The sequence below is a fragment of the Rousettus aegyptiacus genome, unplaced genomic scaffold (genome assembly GCF_014176215.1).
Source record: "Rousettus aegyptiacus isolate mRouAeg1 unplaced genomic scaffold, mRouAeg1.p scaffold_m13_p_5, whole genome shotgun sequence".
NCBI classification, from domain to species: domain Eukaryota; kingdom Metazoa; phylum Chordata; class Mammalia; order Chiroptera; family Pteropodidae; genus Rousettus; species Rousettus aegyptiacus.
Window position 1 is genome coordinate 51,829,024 of NW_023416308.1, and position 9,293 is coordinate 51,838,316.

Here is a 9,293-nt window from a genome sequence, read left to right on the forward strand (position 1 = left end):
GAATCGACCTGTAAAGGAGAGAATAAAGGAAATGCTGGCTAATGATGGCTAGCAGCAGCACATCAATGTTAGCTGGCATTTCCAGACAGTGGTCAGCATTAGGGACTGAGGAAGTTTGTTCCAGGACTTCAGGTGCTAGCAGAGACCTGGGAATCTGGTAAGGTGCAACCATCTGCACCCTGGGAAGAGGGAATGTGGGAACAACTAAAACATCTGTGTCCAAGTGAAAAATAATCATATGGTTTTTACCTGACAGTAAGTCATAAATAGAAGGCAGATTTATTTGGATGAATGTCTGGATTCTCCATGGAGAGCCAGTCAACTTACATAAAACTTTTTGGACCCATGCTAGAAACAATAACAGATTCCAAAGGAACTATTAATTCATGTATATAACCCATTTTATACCAAGGTTTCTCAACCTCAATCTGAGCACTAATAACATGTGGAGCTAAACAATTCTTTGTTGTGGAGAACTATCCTGTGCACTGTAGGATATTTTGTAGCATTCTTGGTCTCTACCCACTAGATGCCAATAATACCATGACCCCTAGTTATGACAACAACAACTAAAATATCAGCAGACATCATCAAATATCCAATGGAGAGAAAATTGCTCCTAGTTATGAACCACTGTTCTACACAGAAAAGATTCCTTCCCTTGAATAACTGCAATTTTAAGATTTTTCTTTCTTTAAAAAAATTAAATTTATGGGGGTGATATTGGTTAATAACATTATATAAGTTTTGAGTGTACAGTTCTATAGCACATTATCCCAAAGTCTAGCCTCCCTCTATGACCACATATTTGACCCCTTTTATCTTCTTCGTCTGCTCCCCAGCCCTTTCTTCTCTGGTAAACTTCATTCTTTTACCTGTATCTATCAATTTGTTTATTTTGTTTATTTGTTATTTTTCATTTTATATCCTATGTATGAGTGAAGTCATACGGTTCTTTACCCTTTTCATCTGACTTATTTCACTTAGCATGATACTCTCAAGATCCGTTCATGTCACAAATGGCAGTATTTCATCCTTTCTTATGGCTGAGTAATATTCCATTGTATATATGTACCACAACTTCTTTATCCAATTATCCATCAAAGCACACTTAGGTTGTTTCCATGTCTCAGCAACCGTGAATAATGCTACAATGAACATACGCCTTTATGGATAAATATTTTCAAATTTTTCGAGTAGATACCCAGAAGAGGAACTGCTGGGTCATATGGTAGCTCTATTCTTAATTTTTTGAGAAAACTCTATACTATTTTCCATAGTGGCCATACCAATTTACATCCTCACCAGTAGTGTATGAGAGTTCCTTTTTCTAGACATCCTAACATTTGTTATTTCTTGTCTTATTAATAGACATTCAAATGGGTGTGAAGTAGTATCTCACTGTGGTTTTGATGTGCATTTCCCTTACAGCTAGTGATGTTGAACATCTTTTCATATATTTGTTACCTATGTGTATGTCTTCTTGGGAAAAGTATCTGTTCCAGTCCTCTGCCCATTTTTAAATAGGATTGTTTGTGTTTTTGTTGTCGAGTCATATGAGTTCTTTATATATTTTGGATATTAGCCCCTTATTGGCGGTATTGTTTGCAAATATCTTCTCCAATCTGTTGGTTGCCCTTTTGTTTTGTTAATGGCTTCTTTTGCTGTGAAGAAGCTTTTCAGATTTTGCTGAATTGGCTTTTTAATGAGAATTTTCCTTTGTATGTCAATGGCCTGAGACTTCTACACATTTTTGCTTTTTTTTTTCTTAAGATGACAGTTACTTTTAAAAAAGAGAAATCCTGTTTGAAATTTTATATTTTCTTAAAAGTTAGGTTGACAATGGATTAGAACAAGAATTAGTAAATTTTTTCTCCAGAAGGCCAGAACTAAATATTTTAGGATTTCATGTAGTCTCTCTCACAACTACTCAATTCTGCTGTTACAGTATGAATGTAGCCATACTATAGATCGTATTTTTTAAATGAGCATAACTATATTCCGATAAGACTTTATTTATAAAACAGGTTACCCCTTTACATTAGAAAATTAATGTAAAACTTTTTTATTGTGGTATAATTGACATACATTATATTAGTTTCAGGTGTACAAGATAATGATTTGACATTCATATATATTGTAAGATGATCACCATAATAAGTCTAGTTAACATCTGTCATCATAGTTACAGCATTTTTTCTTGTGATGAGTACTTTAAGATTTACTCTTAGCAACTTGCAAATAAGCAATGCAGTATTATTAGCTATAATTGCCACGATGTACATTACATCCAATAATTTATTTCTTTTATAACTGAAAGGTTATAACTTTCAATCACTTCATCTATTTCACCCCACCCCCTGCCTCTGGCAACCAACAATCTGTTCTCTGCATCTCTGTATCTATGACCTTGTTTTGGTTTGTTTGTTTTGGGGGGGGCGGAGTTGATTTTGCGTTGTTTGTTCTTTTAAATTTTACATGTGAGATAATATAGTATTTGTCTTTGTTTGACTTATTTCACTTGGCATACTGCCCTCAAAGCCCATTCATGTTGTTGCAAATGGCAATGGTTTATTCATTTTTGAGGCTGATTAACATTCCATTATAAACATATGTACATATATACACATATATATATAACAATTTTTTTATTCATTCACCCATCGGTGGACACTTAGGCTGTTTCCATGTTTTGACTATTGTAAATAATACTGCAATGAACGTGGGGGTGTGTATGTTACTTTGATTTAGTGTTTTTGTTTCTTTGGGTTAGGACTCAAAAGTGAAATTGTTGGTCATATGGTTGTTCTATTTTTAAATATTTGTCTAAAGTACATATTGTTTTCTGTAGCAGCTGCACAATTTATATTCCTACCAACAATGCACTAGGGCTCCCCTATTTTCTACACCCTCACCAACACTTGTTATTTTTTGTATTTTTTATAATAATCATTCTAACAGGTGTGAGGTGTTATCACACTATGATTTTCATTTACGTTTCTCAGGTGATTATGTCAAGAATATTTTCATGCACTTGTTGGCCATCTGTATGTCTTCTTCAAAAGATGTCTATTCAGAGCCTCTGCTCATTTAATTGGATTATTTTTTGCTGTTGAGTTGTGTGTGAATTCTTTATATAGTTTGAATATTTACCCCTTATCAGATATATGATTTGCAAAATTTTCTCCCATTCAGTAGGTTGCCTTTTCATTTGTTAATTGTCCCTTTTCTGTACAGAAACTTTTTAGTTCAATGTAGTCCCATTTATTTATTTTTACTTTTGTTTTGTCTGCTTTTGGTGCCAGATCCTAAAGATCTTTGCCAATACTGATGTCAAGGAGCTTATCTCCTGTTTTCTTCTAGGATTTTTATGATTTTAGGTTTCACATTCAAGTCTTAATCCATTTTAAATTAGTTTTTGTGTATGATGTAATATAATGGTCCAGTTTTATTCTTTTGAATGTGGCTGTCCATTTTTCTCAACACCATTTAGTGATGAGACTGTCCTTTCCTTATTGGATAGTCTTAGCTTCTTTGTCATTAATTGACTATATGTGGATGGGTTTATTTTTGGGTTCTCTACTCTGTTCCATTGATTTATATGTCTGTTTTTATGCCAATACCATACTGTTGTGATTACTATAACTTTGCAATATAGTTTGAAATCAGGGAGTGTAATACCTCCAAACACACCGAAACTTGCGGGATGCAGCAAAAGCAGCTCTAAAAGATATATTCATAGCAATAAATATATTTCGCAAAAAAAAGAAAAAAAAGTTAATCCCAAATAAACAACCTACCTTTATACTTCAAGGAACTAGAAATAAGGGAACAAGTGAAGCTCAAAGTTAGTAGAAGGAAAGAAATAACAAAGATCATAGCAGAAATAAATGAAATAGACACTAAAAAGACAATAAAAAAGATCAATAAAGCCAAGAGCTGGTTCTTTAAAAAAATAAATAAAATTAGCAAACTTTTAGCTAGATACACTGAGAAAAAAAAAAGAGAAGACTTAAATAAGTAAAATCACCAATGAAGGAGGAGAGAGAGACATAACCGATGCCACAGAAAAACAAAAGATCATTAGAGACTACTGGAACAATTACATGCCAACAAATTGGACAACTTAAGATGAATGATAACTTCCTAGAAACATACAAACTTCCAAAACTGAATCACAAAAAAAGAGAAAATGTGAACAGACCAATTACTAGTAATGAGATTGAATCAGTAATCAAAAACCTCTCAACAAACAAAAGTTCGGGACAAGGTGAGTTTACTAGTTAAAAAAAGCAATCTTTTTCAAACTCTTCCTAAAACATGAGAGGAGGGAACACTTCCAAACTCATTTTACTAGACCAATATTACCTTGATACCAAAATCAAACAAGGAAACCACCTAATTAATTAATTAATTGATTAAAGGACAATAACCCTGATAATCATAGATACAAAAATCAGCAACAAAATTCATCAAACTAAATTTAACAATTAAAAGAATCATATACCATAATCAAGTGGGATTTATGCCAGAGAAGTAGGATGGTTCAACATCCATAAATCAATCAACGTGGTACAGTATATTGACAAAATGAAGGATACAAATCATGGGATCATCTCAATAGATGTAGAAAAAACATTTGACTAAATTCAACATGTATTTACAATAAACTCTTTACAAAGTAGGTACAGAAAAAGTACCTCAACATAATAATGGTCATATATAACAAGCCACAGCTAACATGATATTTAATGGTGAAAAGCTGAAAGTGTTTCCTCTAAGATCAGGAACAAGTAAAGATGCCCATTCGTCTCACCATTTATAGTCAACATAGTGTTGAAACTCTTAGCCACAGTAATTAGGCAAGAAAAAGAAATAAAAGGCATCTGAATTGGAAGAGAAGATCTAAACCTATCACTATTTGCAGGTGACATAATATTACATATAGAAAACCCTAAAGACTCCACCCAAAACTGTCAGAACTAATAAATGAATTCATTAAAGTTCTAGGATAAAAATCAAGATACAGAAATCTTTTGCATTTCTATAAATTAGTAATGAACTAGCAGAAAGAAAAATTAGGAAAAAAATTCATTTCCAATTACATCAAAAAGAATAAATACCTAAGATTAAATTTAACCAAGGACATTAAAGATCTATACACTGAAAATGATAAAACATTGATCAAAGAAATTGAAGAAGACAAAAACAAATGGAAAGAGTCTGTGCTCATGAACAGGAAGAATTAATATTGTTAAAACATCCATCCTACCCAAGGCTATCTATAGGTTCAATGCAATCTCAATCAAATTTCCAATAGCATTTTTCATAGAAATAGAACAAATAATCCTAAAATTTGTATGAAACCACAAAATGTAAAACTTGAATGAAGCATCATTCTCTGTTAGCAATAGAGAACAAAGAGCAGAAAGGATTTAAATTAGGCATAAAAGAATTGCTCTCTAATCATAAAATATAGTATAAGAGGTAAAGAATTTCTCATTAAGTCTCTACTTCATGACATGCACTACGTATTTTCACACAGAACTTCAACTATATATGTGAGCATTATTATCTTCAAATTACACGTGAAGATACTGGTTCAGAGAATTTAAGCTGCTGAATAAGGTTACATCACTAATAAATGACAGAGCCCTGATTCAAACTCAGGTGTTCTGACCTAATTCTTGTGCTCTTTTTTTCACTGCCTCAGTCGGCTCTAAGAGACAACTGCAGAATGAAATCATCTTTATTTTAAAAATCTGCTAAAAGTAGTCTCCTCAGCATGAATTTTTGTGATCCAGTAGTAATGTCATAAGCACAGGGTGTCATAGCAGATGTCAACAGTACTATAACAGTTTATAGTCATTTATTTAAAGTTGCTATTAGGGTACTGATAGGAGTTAGGATATGTATGTGAGACTTCCTGATCAAAATGGTTGACTAGGCCTTTATTAATTCTAGGCCTCATTAATTCTCTCAACATATATTTATTAAGAATATGCAATATGCATTGCCTTGTTCTAAGTATTGAGGACATTGTGGTAAACAAAGCAGAAGAAATCATGTTCTTACAGACTTCCATTCCAGTGTAAGAGACAGCCGAGCAAATAAACAGATGAAATTAACAAACCAACAGGATCATTTAAAATAGTAATCAATCCTAATAAGAATATAATATAGAGAGATAGAATGTGTATGTGTGTAGTGATGGCAGTAGGTAATATTAAATACTTTTGTCGGGAAAGGCATGGCAGAATATGGGATATTTGAGGAAACATTTGAGTGACCAGAAAGAACTAGGCATGACAACATCCTCCCAAGGAGTTACCAGATAGAAGGAGCAATAAGTCCAAATGTCTTGAGGTGGAAACAACTGTGGTCTTAAAAATGAAGCTTGCTGTTTGACAAGCCCCAATCTGTCAGCCTATTTACTGTCTAATCCTTAAATACAAATGGACAACCTAACCTCGGCTGTTAATTGGAAAAAGGATACAACATGAAAAAGATATAGTACACACACACACGGAAAAGTAATGACCCTAAATAAAACAAGAGTTAATTCAGGGATGGAGAGGTGACATCACTTTAAATGAAAATGACTGTTGGGAATAAAGGCTTTAAAACAAAACAAAACAAAACAAAACAAAACAAAACAAAACAAAACAAAACAAACTTTGCCCTTAAAAATAATGAAAATGACTCAAATTAGTATCTTCAAGCAGACTAAAGAAGATAGATATTGTATTCATAAATCAAAAACAGAATGCTAGGTAAAGGAATAATCAAAGAAAGAGGTCTTGAAAACTACTGCACGAGAGTGTAAATGTCAGGAAGCATTTACCACGGAGCCACCTTTGGAGTTGGGCCCTCAATCTGCCCTATGGCTCCCAAAGAGTCATGTAACTCTCACATAAAACACCCCTCCCCAGTTCGCAATCTAATATGGCATGGGCTTAAGGTTTGGATTCTAGGATCTTGTCTTCTAAATTAGGTCCAGCCCTGGATAAAGCTCTTTAGGTATGAGTCCTTTCAACATGAAGACATGAACTAAAGAGATGTTATATGCTGCCTTGCCCAACCACCACCCAACATACGGTGATGAGAAAGGGACAAAAGAACCACAATAGCCACTTCTGTTCAAAAGGAGAAAGAAAAACCAAAAGGCAAATATCTGTTTCCTAACAAATCTGAACTGCATCCAGGAATATATTGCCAGTGTCTGAAAAAGGCCCATTCCTGTTCTCAGAAGTCACTCTCCATGCCTTTTGGCTCCAGGCACAAAGCTTCTGGCTCTAACCTATGAATCATTCTTCATTTCCATAAGAAATAATCCATTTCATAACCTTCTCAGCATTCTTTCTGTCCATAAGGATTTAGGGGCCCTAATTTGAATCACCTCTCATCTTTTCATTCATATAATTTCTTTAAATACTTTGTGCTTTGTGCTTTCTTGTGATTCAAATTATAATTTGCTCTATTAGACAAAGCCATACCCATATATCTCTTCAAGATAGGTCCCTCTCCACATTGGATCAAGAGTCAGGTGTTATGACATACCTTAAAAAAATTTTTTTAAAGCACTTAAATCTAGCTCAGAGGGTCTATAAGTCTTAAGTTCCTTATAACAACAAAGAATCTTGAGTTCTTGACCTTAAAATCACATTTTAACTAAGAAACTCTGGATTTTATATTTCTGCTAAGACATTTTGAGTATCTTTTACCAGGGACCCAAAAGGTTCTGACTTGGAAATATTTCCTTTATCTGCTTGAAAACTGATCAGTTCCTACTTTAGTTCATCTTTTTTATAGTCATATCTTATCAAGGGCAGCTAAAGGAAAAAAGTTGGCACTTCTAATAGTATGCCTGGCAATTTCCTTAGCAAAATCTACAAAGTGTATTAGGTATATTTTCTATTTTCCATGTTTCTTCAGATGACAAAGTTGTCAAACTATTTGTCTTCACGTTAAATGGGTCACCATTATGACAACCTTCATTGAAAATTTCTCCCCTACCCTTATAGCCTCCTTTGACAGTAACCTTGAGGCCTTTTGGCCTCAGTATGCTGTCATTCTCAAAGCTAATGCCACATGTTTAGGTTTTTGTTACAACAGTACCCCGCCTCCAATTTAGAGTCTGACTTTGTACTCCAGCTCCAATACTTACCAGCTCTCTGACCTTAAGGGTGTTACTTAACCTCTCTGTGCTTGTTTCTTTATCTGTCTAATGAGGCATTAAAGTATGGTAAAGAAGAAATGAGTTAATACAGCATATGTAAACACTTAGGACATGACTAGCATAGAATAAGCACTGTATAAATATTACTTACTATCCAGTAGTATATAAACTCAATAGCACCAGAGATTTTTTCTTTCTATTTTGTTTATTGCCACATTCCCAGCACTTAGGATAGTTCACGGCCCATAGTTGGCACTTAAATATTTATTAAGTGAATTTGGGACCTGATTATAAGAGTGAAATTTGGACAGTTGGTGATCTAAGGTGATGAAGAAAAATAATTCCTTAAGTGTATTATTATTATTATTTAAAAAGTCAAATAATTTTGTTTCTACATGAGCATTTGTTTCTATTTGACTTAAAGGTGCAGGAAAGAGAAAGAAGAGTCACAGGTAGCCATTCTGAATTGATGAACCACAGGCTGAATATGAAAATGAGTGAATTTAGAAGAAGACTTGGGATTGTATTTAGTTAGAATTATTATTCAATTCTCATTTGAAATCTCAGTTTAAATAAATTCTCTCTACTCTACTCACTGATGAGATACCTCTGTAATAAGCTAACAGATACAGTATTTTAATTTTTGCTGCCATAGCACAATATCAACCCTTTCACATTTGGTATGCTTATATTTTTGTTTTATTTGTACTTATGAAATATCCCCCCCATCTGGAACTTACAGTATTCCCTATTATAAAGTTATATTCATGAACTTTCTTTTTAAATCTGAGAATTCTAAATTGACTCTTGGAAATGAATTGATATCAATAAAGCTTGAAAACTGCAGGTGGATCAAGTCTATATTGGTAGCCAGTCTACTAAGAAGTTATTGGTCGTGGTTTTAGGAACTGAAAGGTAGAATTCAAGACTTCCATAAGAATGGTAGGCATGAAATTATTGGCACATGAATCAGAATCAAGATTGAATGGCACTTCACATGTCTCCTCTGCTTCCATGTGGGAAGCCAAAATGCTTCAGTGAGGGGTCACAGCCATTATTTTGTTTATCTCACTTTTGCATTTGCTTTAGGAAACACTTGTTTTTTGGCAAGTCT